Here is a 20,511-nt window from a genome sequence, read left to right as displayed (position 1 = left end):
CCAGTTGTATATTTCTCTAACAGCTTTGCTTTTCCATTTGTATTTTCTTGTGATCTTCCCTGGGCTACCTCTGAGGATTTGCATTCCTCTGTGGATTCATTAAGGTTGAAATTTATAGAGTACCCAAAGTAAGAAAATTGCCTCTGACTAATAACCAACTCCTGGCCATTGAGTCTACTTGGCTCATTGTGACCCTGTGCTGCTTGTCTGAGACTTCAATAATAATGGAGTAGAGCCTCATCTTTCACTTATGGAGCGGTTCTTGAGTTGGAACTTATGATCTCAAGATTAGCATCCAACAAATAATATTCCTTCAATGGACGTTAAACTGGGTTTTTGTGAAGTCAATTAATTGAAGTCATCCAAAAAGAGGCTTTGTTATTTTTAGGTGCAGCGTGGAAGGTCCTGACTCTTTGCAGCCCTGTGTACAACAGAACAAAACGGGGCTCTGTTCCCTACGATCCGCATCCTTGCATCTGTGCCCATTGTGTGTCAATCCATCCCAAGAGTCTTCCTCTTTTTTTTTTCTATATTCCAGATCCTGTTTTAAACAAGCATGGTGTTCTTCTACAGGAACTGGTCTCCCATGAAACCACATCAAAAGTACATTACACCAAGTCCCCCATCCTCATTTCTAAGAAGTACTGTGGTTGTGTGAGAGGCTTTCAAGGAGTTTGTGGAAGAATGTCATTTTTCCTGTGAAGTTTTGAAGCCCTCTTCTATTCTTTCTGAGACACACTTGTTAGTTATTCTGGAAGTCTGTGGCACATTTAATATTTTGAGCCAACACCAGAGTTCAAATACAGCTGCATTTTTTTAGTCTTCCTTCAGTGTCCAGCTTTCAGGTGAATATAAAATGATTTTAGATATCAAGACTTGGGTCAGGCACACACTAGTCCTCAAGGGGACATCTATGGGTATCTGTAACCCTTTAAAGACGTCTTCTGCAGCAGAATCTGCCTAGTGAAATACCTCGTTTTATTTTCTGACTACCGATCCACCACTCATCTGTCAATTCGCCTCACTGTGTTCTTCCAAATATCAGCAGTCACCCAATTGTGAGCAGGTTTCAGAAGAGCTTCCAGATTAAGAACAGACCACCAAAAAGGAGCAGGCTGTCTAATTTGAGGGATTAACTAGTGAAAATCTTATGAATAGCAGTGGAAAATTGTCTGATTTAGTGCCTGGATTAGGCCCCTCAGGTTGGACGGCACTGAAATACAACTGGGAACGGGCTGCCTACTCAAAATGCCTTCATGACTTGCATTTGCTGATGATATCTATTCATAGCAGCCAAACAAGACCAGATGCTGACTTTGGGAAGACTAGTAGTTGCTCATATGTACGTTTAGGTTGAAGTTGAAGATCGTGTTTTAAATGTACAAAAGACCCAAAATAGGACCTTGACTATATTCCACATCAATTTAGAGAACATCTAAACAAAAGACTGATGGATTAAACAATAGTGGTAGAAGGCCAGATTGTGGGATGGCATCAATAACATCATATCTGAAGAGATCAAAGGTCATTATAAAGACAACAAAAGAAAGAATAGACCAAAGTAAAGAGATTCTGAAGCTTGCTCTTGGATGTAACATAGCTAAAGGAAATGGAAGACGAAGTAAAGGAACTGAACAAAATATTTCAAAAGATAACTCTGGAAGTCGAAATAAAATGTAATTAAATGTGCAAAGGCCTTAAGTTAGAAAGTCAAAAAATACGGAGCAGTGTGCAGAAGCGGTGAGAACGACTCCCATATCGACCAGAGCCTGCGCACTGCTGCATCCCCTGATGCTCCTGGGCCGTGCTGCCATTGTCACCGTGCCCAAGAGAAAGGCTGAAGGGGATGCTAAGGGAGATAAAGCCAAGGGGAAGGACAAACTTCAGAGGAGATCAGCAAGGTTATCTGCTAAACCCGCTCCTCCAAAACCAGAGCCTAAGCCGAAAAGGCCCCTGCGAAGATGGGAGTGAAGGTATCTAAAGGGAAAGAGGGGAAGGCTGATGCTGGCGAGGACGGGAACAACCCTGTGGAAAATGGAGATGCCAATACACACCAGGCACAGAGAGTTGAAAGTACTGGAGATGCTAAGTGAAGTGTGTGCATTTTTGATAACTGTGTACTTCTGGAGACTGGACAGTTTGAAATACTATGTTTAATCAAGTTTTATAAAAATGTAGAATTTTGTTGTACTTTTTTATAAAGCTATGTTGTTAGCACGCAGAACATTTCATTGTTGTCTTTTGGGGGGAGGGGCAAATGTCACTCATCGACTGTCTCCAAAGCTGGATGGAGTGAAAGACAATACCTTGTCCTGCTAGTTTTGAGAGACTCCCCTGAGGTCCCAGGAGGAGGGATTCCCTGACATGACCCACTTTAGCCACCTTGGCACCAACACCTTGTGAGAGGGTGTAAGTACAGCTTCGTTTTTACATCCTCCATACCTTCTTCCCCCTCTGCCTTCAGCACAGACTTGACTCCCACAAACCCAGAGACCTGTTTTCACCTGACCTCAAAACATTGGTTGTTAGTATATTGGGCGATCTGGACTTTCCAGTGACGCCCTCCTCAAGGCCTCCCTCAAAAGAGCAGCTCCATCTTTGTTCAGATTGGCAATTCTGGTGTGTTCATTTCATTTTCTGAAAGTCAGGGTCAGCTCATGAAAAGTGGTTAAAACATGCTAAATGTGAAATGTCCATCCTCACTCTAAACTTTCCCCATTCAGAGCATCAGCTGAAGACTTCAGTGGGTTTTCTAGCGGCTTTCTGATTTTGGTAGTCCATTGAAGAAGGGAGTTCAAAAGTTGTTATATGCTGTTAACGACCGTCTGCCCATGTCCTGCCTGAATACCATGATTGTGAGGATATGTAGTGTTTTAAAATCAGGAAGATGTGCTGAGCAGTCACCATCCTGGTTCAATCTGTGTGCTGAGTAGATAACCCGATAAACTGGATGATACATGGAAAAATGTAGCATTGGAAGAAGCGTTATTAACTACCTTCAATCTGCCTTGCATGTTCAAAGGGAGGAGGATTTTGGCACTTACTGAGGAAGATCAGTGACCAACAGCAGCCTCTGATATGGGTTGCAACTCAATGTTAAGAAACCAAAATTCCTCACAACTGGATCAATAGACAACATCATTACAAATAGAAAAAGAGATGGAAGGTGTCAGGACTTCATCTTGCTTGGATCCTTAGTCAGTACTCAAAGAACCAGCCGTCAAGAAATGAAACTACATATTGCATTGGGAACATCGGATCCACAGGATCTCTTTAGAGTGCCAAAGAGCAATGATACCATTTTGAGGACTAAGGTGATCCCTACCCAAGTCATGGTATTTCCAATTGTCTCATAAACAAGTGAAAGTTGAGACTGAATAAGGAGAACCACATAAGAAGAGAGGCGTTTGAGTTATGGCACAGGCAAAGAATATTGAAAGTGCCGCCGCCTGCCCGGAGAGCAAGCACGTGTGCCTTTGAATGAAGCACGGCCAGAATTTTCCTTGGAATCTCAAATAATGAGAGTTTGTCTCACTTTCTCTAAACACGTTACTAGGAGAGCCCAGTCCCTAGGAAGGACACCATGCTCACTAAAGTGGACAGGCGGTGAAACAGAGGAAGCTCATCTGCAAGGTGGAACGACACTGTGGCTGCAACAAGGTCCCAAACAGAGCAACCTGAGGATCGTAGAGAGCAGGGCAATGTTTCCTTCTGTTTTGTATAGGATCTGTACGAGCCAGAACTGAACTGATTGCAGTTAACAACAGCAATAATAAAGAGAACACTATTGAATCACATGACATGTGGATTGTGTCCCCAGAAAGTTGTAGAGAGAAAGAAATCACTTATAGTGTGGACATTGGGATGCAGTCACTCTGACTTGTTTAGTGAAAAAAGTCTCAGGGAATCTAAACTAAACTCACTGCCACCGAGTCAATGCTTATTCACGGTGACCCCGCTGTGGGTTTCTGAGACTGTCGCTGTCACTGTTCACAGGAGCAGAAAGCCCAGTCTTTCTCCAGAGCAGATGCTGGCAGTTTTGAACTGCCCACCATGCTGATTGCAGCCTAGTGCATAAACACTGTGCCGCCAGGGCTCCGTCATGGAAACAGGACAACCAGGAAAAGGGTGTTTTGCATGAACTTAGGGAGGAACTTATTTTGCTCCCTAAGAATACTGTGTAGCTCTATCACCATACATGACACCCTTTGTTAGGGAGTGGTCTTTTCACAGAAGTGTCTGAAGTCAGGGAGCTCTGCCATTCTCACTCATATTCTTCTTCCCAATTCTACCTACTGAGTGAGTCCATAGACAGAGAGAAGATCTCTGTGTCCACTGGCAAAGGTCTCCTACTGGAAACCAGGGGGAAAGGGTGTAATCTGTGCCGCCTGACCAAACACAGTGGTGGGGGCAAACAGTACTGAAGCAGACAATGGGCTTAGCTACAGGATTTCCTGGCTAAGAGTCCATGCTCAATAAAGTCTGACATTGATGATTTCTGTTTCTACAGGGTTCCTAACCTGGCATAAAACATAGGAACGATGTTGTTGAAAAGATTTAAATCACTCAAGGTGAAAATGACTTCCAGGCCACTGTTACTACTCATCTCATTTCACACATAGATTCTATCTCAAGATTTTTGGCCTTTCCTTGAATCCAATTTGCATTTCTTAGACAACCCCTTACTACACTTTCGAAGTCTTGGCTATAACTTTCAGAGGTTTCGCTGTTTTCTGTTGGGACGGCTTTCACAAAGGAAGTAACTGTGTGTCTGACTGTGTTTTCTGTTGGTAATGGCTCTTTTCATGACAGACGGATACCTTTGTTTTTATTTATTACTTCTTTTCCCTTGATTATAGACCTACTTTGATATTGTTTTCCCAAGTTCTTAAGCTAAATTCTCTTTTCCCAACTTCTTAAGCTATGTGCTCATTGACAACTTATGTTGTGCATTTGCTAAAAACAAACACCTAATGGAATATTTTGCCCTTCATTGATTGTGTCTATCACATTGAAATTTGACAAATATGTAATTCCCATCGGAAGAGCAAAGCCAGTCTAGAACTAGGTGAGTGGAAATCAGCTTTCATTGAAAATGAAAGACAGAGAGAGAGAGAGAGAGAGAGAGAGAGAGAGAGAGAAAAGCTTGTTCATCAGGCAAGGAGGACAGACCAGGCAAACTTAGCAGCAAAGGTCACTGGCATCTCACCTTCTTAGGTCAGTTTGAGGTGGGAAATGCAAGCACAGTCAAAGTGACTGTGATTTTTTTTTTTTTTTTTTTTTTACCAAAGACACTTAAATTCACTTGGCTATTCCTATTTCTTACTGGAGGTTACCGACTGGGTAGAATTTCCCTCAAATACATTATCCCATTGATTCCTTTCTAACTTCTCCATACAGCTTGCTCTTCTAAATATTAGCTTGTTTAAAATCAAAAGGCTAAATCAAATCATTGAGCCAAAACATCTCTTTTCAGAATAGACACTGGTGCTTACTGTAATGGAAGACAGGATCAGTTCAATTTTTGGTGTTGTTTGCATAGCCCCAGTGTTAAATTGTATTAATTTATTCTACAACATCCCTAAATAATATAAAAGAAAAGAAATGTATTGAACTTCATCCTGGGACTCCAGGAAGCAGCCATCAGTGAAATGGCTGTCTCTCCCCCTGAATGGAACTCAGCTGGGAGAGTCAGAAACAGAACCATCAACATGGGCCACGTTGACTTTTGAAATGTCTAGAGAGACTTGAACTTTCCAACTTAAAAATGAGCTGGAGTCTTAGAAAACGGTCAGAACCATTATTGCCAGAGACCCCTCCTGGTTCCAAACAAAACTGGCAGAGAACTTGATTGAGAAATCTGCCTCCCTGAGTCACAAGCCTGCCCCACTGTCAGAACTCTATGCTGACCCCCGCCCACCACCCCATCCCCATCCCCCCAACACAAATAAGACTCTGCCTTACCTGCCCTTATTTATCTTCAGTGTTGCTGTGGCATTGATTTTAATGCTATTTTATTCCTAGTGTGGCACCAGGGTGGTGTAAACAGGCTATGCTCAGTTACTAGCTGGAAGATTGGAGGCGAGAAGACATTCAGAGGTCCCTAAGAAGAAAGCCCTGGGGTCCTAACTCCGTAGGATGGCAGCCTGGACAGCAGTGTGGAGGTCAGTGTCACTCCTACGTGAGAGACCCCTCCGTGCTGGGATTGACTGGGCAACGGTGACTATTAGACGTGATACTAAGGGTCAACCTTGAGGTTATGTATTGCTGCCAGCCCAAATCATTGGCTGAAAACCCAAAATGGAACTTGGCAATGGATGTTCAAATTTATGTAGAAAGAGCAACTCAACTAGTAACATAATGCATATCTGAGCCATTGCTATACCTCTGTAGAATCTACTCCACTCATCCGTCTTCAAAACCGTGATCGTGGTTTTACTTTATTATTATTATGCCTGATTGACTTTTCACTTCTTTGTAGTTTCTTGGTAAAACACCAAGGAGCTTCAAAAAGATCATGGGCAAATCCCACAGTCTTTTCCTTCCATTTTGTCCCATGAACCTTGTAAAGCCCCTTCGTATCTGGGAGCTCCTTTGCATTGTTACATAATGAATGTTCTTTCTGTGACTTGGTTATTTCTTGTGACTTGTCTTTATCTTTTCTCTCCATTGCTTTTCCCTTCATCCGGGGACCCCCGCAACAACCACTGCTGTTTGCTGTTGATGCCTCTAGGGGTGCAGGTCCTTGGAAGATATGCGACTGTCTTCCCCAGGTCAAACTCAACTTGGTCACTGGGAAAGCCCTGAGGAAGTGGTGGAGGGAAAACCTGCAGCCCTCTGGCTGGCTCCACCAGAGAGACATCTCCCTCTCTCCTTCGGGCCAAGTCCAGCCCCCTCGCCCTTCTGCGGTGCTCACCCTAGGACAATTCTAAAGGCAGCCTAAAACCAATATCAAATATTCTTCAGTAATTGGTGACAAGGGCTTCCTTGCAATAACCTTCCAGGGTTTTTCACATGCTGATGATGAACATGAGATCATTTCATGATTGATTCTTTTTTTTTTTTGCTTAAAAAGGCAACAAAGAACATTTTGACATTAAATACTCATGTACCTGTCCTTATTACCAGAAATTAAATGAAGGGTCAACGTGATTGCGTATTTTTAATTTTAACACATGCCACCAGATTGCTTTCTCTAAATGTGAGAGCTAATCGTATTCCCTCCAGAGTGTAAGACGGGATGTGGGTGGTGTGTTTTGAGGGGGGTGCAGAGCTAAGTCAGGCAAGAGGACTTGTAGACCTAGAGCAAGAATGTGGGTTTAATTCTAAATTTCCTGTAAAACAGTAAAGGCTTTTAAGCACAGAAGTAACTTGATTTTATATATATATATATATATATATCACTGTGACTTGATTGGTGGGCAATGACTCAAAAGACTAGAGGAAGAACAGATGAGAAATAAGAGAAGATGTCCCTCCATTATTTGGATCCTGAAAAATAATTTAAATGAGGTCATAAAATTACAGGTGTCCTCTGATGTCTATTATTTGAAGCAGTGACCAAGAATATTCAGGTTTAACCCATGTGTAGTATATGTGCATGCTTGTTTCTAATCCCTAGATTCCAAAGTAAGTGTCTCTGGACTATGAGGGTGCAGAATAAGCAATAATATAAATGAAAGTGGACACATTTCGAGAGCTGCCATGCTTTTCTCAGAGAGCTCAGATTTGAAAATCCAATACAAGATATGCTCTTGTACACATTTTTCTTGTTAAGCATCTTATTTTTATCATGGCACCCGCCTGACTTTGTAATTATACAATCTTCTGTGCTTTTAGTTAGTCGCACAATATCCATCTTTTCACTAAACCCTGCACAGTGGCTGTGCTTTGTTTGTGTTTTTAATGATGTCGTTTTTGTCAGCAGTTCCTAGTGCAGGGCAGACAGTGCCCACCAGGAAAGACCTGTCTGATCAACAAATCGATATTTGTATTTAAAAGTCTAAAGAGTAAAACTCCTGCTTCTTGATTTCCATAGTTCATAGAGGAAAGCATTGGTTGGCACTGCTAGGACCTAACCAAAAAAAGATGACAGAATCTGTAGATTTGGAATATATTTTATGCAAATGAATGTATCACCCTTTCACTTCATGTGCTTGCATATTAGCCTGGGGGAATTACTGCTGCATATTTATCTCAAACTGACAACATATTTATTTTATGTAGCTATTCCTTGATTATTATTAGAATATAGTTTCTGCCAAAAATATAATTTATTTCTAAATGACTTCTGCCCACCAGTGAGCTTTCTGTCCAAGCGGCTAAAGGGAGATAGGAAATGATTACTGTGTTTGGAGAAGTAATTAGAAGTTGGAAGATACTTTACTGGGCACGTGACTGAGTATGACTATGAAAGTAGAAATGATGCCATAGCTAAAGTGCTCTTCCGCTAACGGAATGGTTGACAGCTACCACCCACCTGGGACGCTGCCATAGGAAATACACCTTGGAAACCTGGACGGGGCGGGTCTACTCTGTCCTATAAGGCCACTGTGAGATAGGCAGAATTAGAGTGAATCTCACCCACTTGCTCACTCGCTCACTCACTCACTGCCATCAAGGCAATATTGACTCACAGTGGCCCTATGGGACAGGGTAAAACTGTCCCTGTGAGTGTCTGAGAATGTAACTGTTTGTGGAAATTGAAAGCCATGTGTTTCTTTTGAAGAGCAGTTGGTGGTTTCAAACTGCAGACCTTGCGGGCTGCAGTCAAAGTGTAATGACTAAGATGCCAGGGCTGTCTGAGTCTCTAAGAAGACAAGATAACATAAAGTGTTTGGACGTAGAGGTGACACCTGCTGTGTATGTAGCTAACAGGGAGGGAAAGTTCACAATGCTTGCTGCTTTTAACAAAATGCCATGATTGAAGTATGTGGTGTGATTTGGCTGGTTACCTAGAAAAAGGAAAGGGGGTTGATTTAAGTTAAAGGAGGCTCTGCTCTCTACTGTAGATCAATGTTGCTCTTAGGTATTGGCAAACCAGTTCCTACTCATAATGACCCTATCCACAACAGAACTGAACACTATCCAGGCCTGTGCCAGCCTCACTATTGTTCCTATGTGTGAACCCAGTATTGCAGCCAGTGAGTCGGTCTATCTTTTTGCATGGACCCTCTACAATTATAATGTCCCTCTCCTGGGACTGGTCTCTCCTGATGACATGTGCAAAGTATGTGAAATTAAATCTTCCCACCATGCCTTTTAAGAACCTGTGCCACTGTACTTTTTCCAAGACATGTGTTCATTCTCTGGAAATTCATGATATACTGATGATCCTTCACCAACACCATAATTCAAAGGCAACAACTCTTCTCCAACCTTCTGTATTTATTGTCCATCCTGCACATGCATAGTGAGGACCAATTCCACTTGTTTTTGGCTAATGCATTTAGTGCAGCTTGAACTTTCTGGAAGTTCCATGTTAATGGACTACTGCAACCGTTATTGAAGGATCTTCAGCAAAATTTTACGTGTGTGTGACATTAATGGTTTTGTTTTATAATTTGCACATTCTGTTGGGTTACCTTTCTTTGGAATGTTGACAAATACAGATCTCTTTCAGTCAATTGGCCAAGCAGCAGTCTTCCCAATTTCCTGGCATAGATGAATAAACGCTTCAAATGCTTCATCAGCTTGATAAAACATTTCAATTGGTATTCCATCAATTCCTGGAACCTTTTTGTGTCCAATCCCTTCAGTCCAAGTCGGACTTCATCCTTCAGTGACAGTGGTTCTTCATCATATGCTACCTTCCTCCTGCAGTGATGGAATGCTGACTCGTTCTTTCTGGTTCGGAGACTCTGTGTTCGTTCCGTCTTCCTTTGATGCTTCCTGCATCGTTCAATATTTGCCCACAGAAGCTTCCAGTATCGTCATTTGAGCCCTGGATTTTTTCTTGAGTTCTTTCAGTTAACGATTTGCTGATTATGTTCTTCCATTTTGGTTTCCTAACTCTGGGTCTTTGCACATTTCATTAAACATTTGACTTTGTCTTCTCAAGCTGCCTCTTGATGTTTTCCGTGCAGTTCTTTTACTTGATCATTTCTTCCTTTTGTGTTAGCTGCTCTATATTCAATAACAAATGTCAGAGTCTCTTCTGAAATCCACTTTGGCCTTTGCTTTCTCTCGAAGCTTTTTAATGACCTTTTGTTTCCTTCCTGTATGATGTTCTTGATGTCCTCCCACAATGCATCAGAGTTTCTGTCATTAGTGTTCAATGCACTGTGTCAGTCTGGGTGCTTTAGAGAAACAAATCGACAGAAACTCATGTATAAGAGAGTTTTATATGAAGGTTAAATGCACATCAAGAAAACATCCCAACCCAGTGCTGCCCAAGCCCACAAGTCCAACATTAACCCATATGCCCAACACCAATCCACAAAGTCCTCCTCCATCTCACAAAACACACACTATGATGCGGACTGCAGGAGGAAAGCCGTGTCAGTGAATGTGTAAGCATCTCAGCACTGGCAGGGGTCTTCACACAGCTGTTCCAGCACCCATGCTGCATCGGGGTAGATCCATGTGGCTTTTCCTTGGGGATGTCTCACAGGAAGTGAGCCTTGCGAGCTGAAGCAGGGAACTAGCTAAGGGAGCTGCACCCTGGTCCGACTATGACAAAGCAAGAGCTACAAGAACTTGAAAGAGGAGGCTTACCGAGCCATCTATCCCTCTGCCCTTCTATTAACCCCACATGTGTTTATCAGCCAGGTTGGCACAATAAACTAACTACCTCATGCATCAAATCTGTTCTTGGGATGTTCTCAAAATTTAGGTGGGGCAGTTTGGCTCTCTTGGATTTATTTAATTTTCTTTAATTTCAACATAAGCTTACATATGAGCAACTGATGATCTGTTCCACAGCAGGCCACTTTTAGCTGCTGATATTGACCTTATCCATCATCTCTTCCCACAGATACAATTTGAAGTGCATTTATTTCTGTGCATTCCATTTGAAGAAGTTCTTTTGTGTTGTTAAAGAAAGGTGTCTGAATAGGGCAGAGGTTGTACACTGGTGCATATGGGAGCTGGAGGCACAGGGAATCCAGGGTGGACAATACCTTCAGGACCAGGTGTGTGAGGGGGGATTCTGGAATTGTGGAGGGTGAGTGGGTTGGAAAGGGGGAACTGATTACAAGGATTCACATGTGACCTGTTCCCTGGGAGATGGACGGCAGAGAAGGGGGGGAAGGGAGACTTCGGATAGGGCAAGATATGACAAAATAACAATCTATAAATTATCAAGGGCTCATGAGGTAGTGGGGAGTAGGCAGGGAGGGGGGAAAAGAGGACCTGATGCGGAGTGCTTAAGTGGAGAGCAAATGCTTTGAAAATGATTAGGGCAAAGAATGTACGGATGTGCTTTATAAAATTGATGTATGTATATGTATGGATTGTGATAACAGTTGTATGGGTCCCTAATAAAATGTTTTACAAAAGGTGTCTGATGAAGACGGATGAAGAAATTGGTCTTGCAAAATTCTATTATGTGATCTAGCTTTATTTCTATAACCAAGACCATATTTTCAAACTGTTTCTCTGTCTTTGTTTTCCCATAATCTTCCCAAACTAATGAAATACTGGTAGATTAAATGGTTAATCTAGTCATCCAAAAGTCCATCTTTCATGCCTTACATCCAAGCTCAAAACCTGTCCTGTTAGGTATACTTTTAATACTTCTTCCTATGCCAATGTGTTAGAAGTGGCCTAGCCATTCAATCTATGCTGTTGGAATAATAACAAGCAAACATCTTGTCAGAAATAAGAAGAATGAAAAATAGACCTTGATTGTTCCTGTCTTCTCTAGAGATTTTTAAAAGTCTATTTGGACTCTCCCTTGTATTTGGGAGCTTTTGCCTTGTCCATTGTCCTCAGTGGCAGCCTATAATATTCATGATATTATGTTACCTCGTGGGGCTACGAGAGGCATAAAACGGAGAACAACTCTAAGAATTAAAAAGCTACAGTTTTCTCCCTCTCCCTTTTTTTTGGTTAAAAATTATAATTTTCAAAGCAATATAAGTTCTTCAATCTTTGCAATGCATAATGGTTAGCTATGCTCAGCTAGCACCACATGGAGTTAATCATACCTGTAAGCACTTACACCTGGGATTTGATTTTTTTAACCTCTCTCCAATTTAATTTAATGGTTGTTACATTGAGCTAATGAGAAATATGATATGGGTGACAAAGGTAACACCCTTAATTAGGTTGGTGCGATTTGCCTGGCCCTGTCTCTTAGGCAACATATATTGTTGGCTTTTCAACTCTATGAGGTAATAAATTACTAACACTTTGGTGTTTGTTTGAGTTGCTTCTTCCATTTCACTTGGGAAAATATCAAATAGTACCTTTAATATCACATGTAAATAAAGTCTGGCTGGGGGATAATTCAATACGGTGGCAGCAGGACTTCAAGAGGAAGCTGTCAAAAAAAAACTACAAGCAGGATTCAGAAGAGGACTGGAAATGAGGGCTACCATTGCTGATTTCAGATAGAATGTGGGTGTACGCAGAGAACACTAGACAGACATTTACTTGTGTTTTATTAACTATGCAAAGACCATTGATTGCATGGATCATAACAAACTATAGGTACCTTAAGAAGAATGAGGCTTCCAGAACACTTATACAGAACCTGTACATGGATCTAGAGGCAGTTGTGTGACCAGAACAAAGGAACACTGCACGGTTTAAAATCAGGAAAAGTATGCTTCGAGGTTGTATTCTCCCACCTACTTACTCAAACTGTATGCTGAAGGCTTTGCTGAACATACACTCGGAGAAGCTGGACTACATGGACCGGAGGGGCCATCATCAGGGTTTGAGGAAGGCAGCTTGAGATTTGCAAATGATACAACGTTGCTTGCTGAAAGAGGACTGAAGGCACTTGCTGAGGAAGAACAAAGATTGCAGCCTCAGGTGTGGGTTACCACTCAGTGTAAAGAGCTCCGAGACCTCACAGCTGAACCAGTTGGTAACACCATGCTAAATGGAGAAGCTTGGCATTGTCAAGGATCTTCTCTTCCTTGGATCAGCCATCAATGATCATGGAAACAGCATCAAGAGATCAAAGGACACCTCTTTAACGCGTTCAAAAGCAAGGATGTCACTTGAGGAGTAAAGTGCACCTGGCATTGTAATTGTTTCATGTATATAGGAATATTGGATGTTAAATAAAAGAGAGTATAAAAGATCAATTCATTTGTTGACTAAGAATATTGAAAGTTCCATGGATTGCCAAAGGAACAAACAAATGTGCTTTGGACAAACAGCCAGAATGCTCGTTGGAATCAAGGTTGAGATTTCATCTTGGACATGTTATTAGAAGAGACCAGTCCCAGGAAAAGGACACCATGCTTGGCAAAGAAGAAAGGCAGCCAAAGAGAGGAAGACGCTCAACAGAAAATACAAGCACAACTGTGAGGATGCCAGGACCTGGCAGTGTGTTTACTGTCATACATGGGATTACTGAGAGTCCAAAGTGACTCCAAGACACCTAACAACAACACCGGAAGAACAGGTTTGTGGGACTGAAAGATCAACTTTAACATGCTTATCGGACATCCCGGTAAAGTAATTTGTGAGACTGTGCTTGAGATACTGAGAAGGTATCTGAATGATGAGAAAAGGCCTGAGAAAGCAGAGGACAGGCATGCAGATGGAGAAGCATTTCCTGGGGCCGGCCAAGGCTTAAAAGTTGGAGAGAAAATAACAACTGTCAACATTACTAAAAATAACAAAGTGCCCACCCATGTTGAGCATTCTTTATATTCATGTATATATTAATTCACTTAATCCTCAGAACATGATACATTAGCACTATGACTATCCCATATACGAATGTAAAATGGAAACACAGAAGAATTTAGTAATTATCCAAGGTCTGACTGTTAAACAGGTGGGTTTTACCTTGCTGGTCTGGTTCAGATTTGGTGGGGTTTTTTACCTAATGCATGACTGTGCTCTTTATGAGAAAACTCTGGTTAAGCTTTCTGGTAAGGAACATCCATTAAAGTTGGAGAAAGATGGTGTGTTAGTACAGGTAGACTAGAGAAACAAATTCACGGACCCTCCTGTATGCATATAAGAAAGAGCTTTATATGAAGAGTAATTAAATATCAAGAAAACATCCCAGCCCAGTCCAGATCAAGTTCATAGGTCCGCTATTAGCCCCTGTGTCCAATACCAATCTATAAATTCCTCTTCAATCGTTCAACACCTGCAATGATGTCAAATGCAGGAAGATCACAGGCCAGTGGGTGGAAAGTCTTGTGGATCCAGTGGCAGAGGAAGCATCTCAGTGCTGGCAGGAGTTTCTGTGTGGCTCTTCCAGCTCCAGGGCTCTAGTGTAGTTCCATGTGTCTTTTCACCAGGAATATGAAGCAGAAAGTGTGTCTTCCACCTACAGGGAGGAAGACAGGAATTTCCAGAATCCTCAGGAGAAGGCCATGCCCACACACAGGCCTCATTGGCTATGACCTGATTGACAGGCTAGATCCAACCCTGCGCACGTTGACAGGAGTCTATGTAACTGCCACACTGTGAGAGAAATTGTGTCATGGAGGCCAAAGACATATATCAGGGAAGAAGTAATGGGTGATATCAAATCTTGCTGATAGGTCAACAGGTAGATTTAAATTGTACATCGATTATCCAGGCAGAGTTATTGGTGATCCAAAACAAGCCATTTCTACCCCCAACGTTTGGTGGAAATAAGTTTAACACGGACAAAAGCAGAATGGAGATCTTGCAAAGAGGACAATGCTAACGCCTCAGAGTGGGTAGGAGTACAGGGAAAGGCCTTTTGAAGAGGCAGTTTCTTGTCCATTGGTCTGCTCCTCAGAATAACGCAGGTTGGAGGTGAGGCCAATAATGAGGAGACAGGGTCACAGTGCAAGAGTTAGGTCCTGTGTCAATGAAGAGGAGGGAATGCATTGGCCAAGTGAAGAGATTTGGCTTCATATCATGGGTAGCCCGACAGGGAAGAAGGAAGCATTCATGGGCTTGATTTCAGTAAGGGAGTTGAAGTGAAAGCGCCCACACTCTTCTCAGTATTTCTCCTAAGGCAGCAGTTCTCAACCTGTGGGCCGCAACCCCTTTGGGGGGGTCAAACAACCCTTTCACAAGGGTTGTCCAATTCATAACAGTAGCAAAATGACAGTGATGAAGTAGCAATGAAAATAATTTTACGTTTGGGAGAGTCACCACTACACGAGGAACTGTATTAAAGGGTTGCAGCATCAGGAAAGCTGAGAACCGCTGTCCTAAGGGAAAGAAGGTAGTAAGTAGTCAGGTAATAAGGTGATTTGAGAAAAAGAATGGACTTTTGAGTTACTGGGTGCCCTCTGCACAGATCTGACTCGGGCTGATTCCATGTGTGGAAGGGGTAATGGCTCCTGGGAGTTTTCACGGTCGTGACCTTTCAGAGGGATGACCAGGCTTGCCTTTTGGAAACTGTGAGAATGTGAAGCACTGACCTTACAACTAGTAGTCAGCTGCCACTTTGGGACTCGTCAGCATTTGAGAGACACCAGAAAATAGTCATCTGCAGAGGCCGAGTGTAGACTGGATGGGCAGTGTGTAACATTTCCTGTGGCTCATTCTCCTGGAATTCATTATTAAATCTAATCTCTTAGAATTCTATTTCTGCACTGATTCCTTTCAAAATGCTGTCTGTCCACTGAGCAAATGATTCTAGAAGCTAGACTACATGAAGAAGAACCTAGCATCAGGATTGGAGGGGGAAAATTTACAGGTTGCAATATGCATGTGACACAGCATTGCTAGCTGGAAACACGGAGGACTTGAATCCCTTGCTGATGATGATCAAGAACTGCCACCTCCAGTGTGAGTTTCAAATAAAACCCACATCATCACCACTCGACTAATAGACACTAGCATGATAAATAGAGAAATGTTTGAAGTTATTAAAAATTTCATTTTACTTGGATCCACAGTTAATGCTCTTGGAAGCAGTAGTCAAGAAACCCAATGACGTATGTATTGCGTTGGGAAAGTCTCCTGCACAAGACTGCTTTAAAGTACTGAGGAATAAGTACGCCATTTGGAAGATTACCATGCACTAGGCCCAAACCATGGTATTTTCAATGGACACATACGCATGCAACAGTCAAACAATGGTTGAGGAAGACCCAGAGAGATTGATGCATTTGAATCCTGATGTTGGTGAGGACTGCTGAAAGTCCTGTGGATGGTCAGCAGGACGAACAAGCCTATCTTGTAGAGAGCAAAGCCAAAATTAACCAAAGGAGTGAGGATAGTGAGGCTCTATGTCACATATTTCGGACATATTACCAGAAGGGATCAGTCTCGTCTAACAGTACACCATAAAAAGCACACCATGTTTTCAAAAGTGGAGGGTCAGCGAAAAAGAAGACGCTCAAGGAGATGGGGTGACACCGGGGCTGCTCCAATGGGCTCTGACAGCACAACTCTGAGGGGGAAGCAGGACCAACCAGTGCACCTTCTGTAGTGCAGAGGGAGGGCTGCTCTGAGTCCAAGCTGACTTGACAGCATCTGACAGCAACGATGGCTTCTGCATTATACATTTCCCCCCAATCTCAGTGGCTTAACACAACACAAATGTATCATTCTCCAAACCTGCAGGGCAGAATGCTGCAATATGGACAAGACTCTCCATGCCAACAGCGGTGTGATCCTCTCTAAAGGTAAGGGAAGATTCATCTCCTCAGTTGCCTTGTCAGCAAAATTCATTCAGATGTAAAGATGTGGTCCTTGCTCACTTGCTGGCTGCACATCGGGTTTCATGTCCCCTCCTAGACTGCACCACATGCTGGCCTGTGAGCCCTTTTTCCATTTCACAGTCAGCAGCTGTGAGCAGAGCCCTCCTGTGTCCCTGCAGCCCTGTGGCAGAGCTGAGGAAATGTCTTTGCTTTAAGAACCCACGTAGACTAACGCCATCATGATAATCCATGATAATTGCCCCATCGCTCCGTCTGTAACTTCAATCACGTTTTCCAAGTCCCTTTTAATTCCTGAGCCTAGGATGTGGACATCCTTAGAGAACCTGATCCAAACTACCCCACTATTTCACTATGGTTGGGGGATTTCTGCCAATTCATCCACTAAGGTAGAGACTTAGGAAAGGTAAGCATTTGGGATTAAACAGATGTAAGGAGCTCATCAGCCCCGCTCAAACTGTTGGATAAGCATTATCCCTAACCTCATGGTTGGTGATTTAAACCCACCAGCTACTCTGTCAGAGAAAAAAAAATGAAGCTAACTACTTAAGTAAAGATTTCTAGCATTGGAAACCCAAACAGGGTTGAAATGTGCCAGAAGCAACTAGATCAGAAAGGGTTTGTTTGGGGGGTAGGTTGAGGTAAGAAGTCCTGAAGGCTCTTGGGTTAAGCTGTCGGTTGCTAACTGCAAGGTGTGCAGTTCAAAATCAACTGCTGCGCTCCAGCAGAGAGGAGACTATCTGCTTCTGTGAAGATGCATCGACTCAGAAGCCACAGGGGCAGTTCTACTCTGTCCTATAGGGTCCTATAGTTAGAACAAGCTCCCATGCAGTGGTTTGAGTTATTATTAATATCAGTATCATCATTTTAAACATCCCAGTTGGTGCGGTTGAGCACTCGGCTCTAGCTAAATGGTCAGTGGCTCAAACCCACCAGCTCATCCACGGGACAGAAGCCCTGCCGCTTGACTCCAGGTAAAGATCCCAGCCTAGGAAACGTTGTGGGGCCGTTCTGTTCTACCACATTGGGTCAACACAACACAGCATGGATTTGATGACGCCCAACAACAAAAAAGGCAGAGGAGTTGACAGTGTATGTAAAAGGGAAGTTTATTTTTAAATTATTGGTGGCCAAGAGGTGATAGCAAACGGAGTGAGTTTCAATTAAAAATCAAAAGGTAGGTTCAAAATGATTTATAAAGATTTTCCATAAAATATGCTCTTTTACAAGCATGTGAGTATAAAGAAAACTTCAAGCACCGAGCTATACCTACTGTCCATGGAAGCATTCTGTTTCTAATCCAGAGAGACTATTGGAATCTGTGTTTCAGTTCAGTTAGGATTCTTCATGGAATCAGGGACCTTTGTTCAAGCACACAGCTTAGGGGGCCAGCTCCCCAAAGGGTGGACCCAAAACGTTATGACCTGACTTCACTCCCCTTCAATCTTATGTGATCTACTGGGCATCCCTATCAGCTCACCCACCCTGAAGTCAGAGGGTAACGGGGCCCTGTGGGGACTAGTTTCCGTGGATAGAAAGCTGGGTGGAGAGAGGGGAGAATGGACATCAAAAGGGAGGCGGAGAGTGTACAAGGGTGAGATGGGACACAAGAGAGGCAGGATGAGAAGGACAGTGAGATAGGGAGACAATGCATAACTGGTGGAGTCAGTAGCACTGGAATGAGCTGGACAAAGTGTCCAAGGGTGTTAGATAATAGAATGCTTGCAATTGAGATGCCCCTGTATGTCATAAAATTCTGTTTGTGTTATAAACCGGTGTTAGACTGAGTTGACTAGAGAACCAAATCCAGTGACACTCATATATGGGCAAGAAAGAGCTTTATGTCAAGAAATTGTGTATAATGAAAACATTACAGCCCAGTCCAACTCAAGTCCATAAGTCGGATACTAGTCCACAAGTCCCTCTTCAGACTCATGCAGCAATGATGCAGAATGCAGGAAGATCCCAGGCTGATGAGTGTAAACTCGTGTGGGTCCAGTGGTGGTGGACACATCTCCAGGGCTCTGTCCACCATCAAGGTCAGCCAGCAGGAAGGTCAAGGCAGCAAGAGAGGGAGGTTCTCAGGGTCCTCCTCATGAGAAGGCCACACCCACAAGATGGTACTCTCAGGCTGTGACCTGATTGACAGGCTAGACTCCAACCACCCCTCTACTTTTATATATCAAATTGATGCGAAATTATGTAACTATAACAAAACCAGAGTGGAGCTAGCAAGATAATGTAATTCTTTTTGTTTGTACACATATGTTATGATTGTTGTTGCGTGCTTCCCAATTGATTCCAACTCCGAACAAACATACACGACAGAGCAGATGTGTACAGAGAGTGGTCCAGGCTGTAATCTTCACAGGAGCAAATCCTCAGGTCTTTTCTCCTGTGGAGCAGCTGGGCTTCAAGCCACCAACCATTCCGTTAGCGACTGCATAGTGAACTGTTCATGCCACCAGGACTGTTGGAATCACTCGAGGATGAACTTTTAAAATTAACAATCGTTTGAAAATTCTCCAAGACTCAGACACCACTTGTGATTGTAAGTGCCCAAACATTACCCGAGCCACTGGTACCCTTCCATGGTGAAGCTCATGGAGAAGATGGCTGCAGAACCTGGCCTCTGCCCTCAGCTATCCCCAAGTCTTGTTCCCCAGGTTTCCATTTATTAGCTTGAATATCTTGGTCTTTACATGATTCTACAGATGTTTTCACCAGAGAGATGCTATCTTAACACTTTTCTACTCATTACTCACTTATTTAGTGATTTTGCAATTAGAGTTTGTCTGCATGTAGCTTACGTTCAACACATCTCCCAGATTTCTTTTGTTTCCACTCAGAATGGACTCCTTATTCTATGGTGAACACTCAGCATATATCTGTCCCCCAAAGGAATGAAGTGCATGTGAATATGTCCTTTCGGTTGCTCTCCCTGTTAAGCATGAATCAGAGGCTTAAGCTGACTTGAAACAGGACGTTCGTTCAGTCTTACCTTTGACTTGTGATTCTAGGACCTGCATGCCCACCTCTTTCAAAACACTTTTTTAGACTTCATCTATTCTGCTTGTTGTTGTTGCCAGGCACCCACGGGTCCATTCCAACTCAGAATTAAGCACAGGCCCACACTGTCCTCGCACTTGTTCTTTTTGTTTGAAACTCCACATTGTGAGTCCAGGTTGTCGAGGGTCTGCCTCGCTTTCACTGCCCCTCTACTTACCAAGTACGATGACCTTCTCCAGGGACTGGTCTCTCCTCATAACATGTCCAAAGTACATGAGAAGAGATCGGCATTCTTTCCACTAAGGGGCATTCTGGCATACTTCTTCCAAGGCCGATGGGAGTGTTCTTTTGGCAGATGGGAATGTTTTCAATATTCTTCATCAACACCATGGTTCAAATGCATCCATCCCCCTTTGGTCTTCCTTATTCACATAGTACACAGAGATGGATGCAATTTGGAAACAATACTTGCCATTCAGTCGTACCAACCCCATGATTTAAAGGCTATTATGAGGAATTATTGACACTCAAATAGTTTTTCCACAGTGAATAGCTCAATGTTTTTGCATTTTGTGTGGAAGGAGATAGGAGTGGGGCTTGGTGATTAGGAACTGGGGCAGCATGGACTCAGAGGGCGGTTGGAAATGCAATGTGGAAGAGGCACATATCATGAACACCGTTGTAAACACAAGCATCAGTCTTACAGATTTGCTCAGAC

At 42.9% G+C, this 20,511-nt stretch overlaps 1 pseudogene; it reads left to right on the top strand.

Moving 5' to 3' along the window:
* The first annotated feature begins 1,791 nt into the window (after positions 1–1,791).
* On the top strand, positions 1,792–2,093 carry LOC142428064 (non-histone chromosomal protein HMG-17 pseudogene; annotated as a pseudogene).
* Positions 2,094–20,511: the final 18,418 nt, after the last annotated feature.

The sequence above is a fragment of the Tenrec ecaudatus genome, chromosome 15, assembly GCF_050624435.1.
Source record: "Tenrec ecaudatus isolate mTenEca1 chromosome 15, mTenEca1.hap1, whole genome shotgun sequence".
NCBI classification, from domain to species: domain Eukaryota; kingdom Metazoa; phylum Chordata; class Mammalia; order Afrosoricida; family Tenrecidae; genus Tenrec; species Tenrec ecaudatus.
This window is presented reverse-complemented; position numbering and strand designations above follow the sequence as displayed.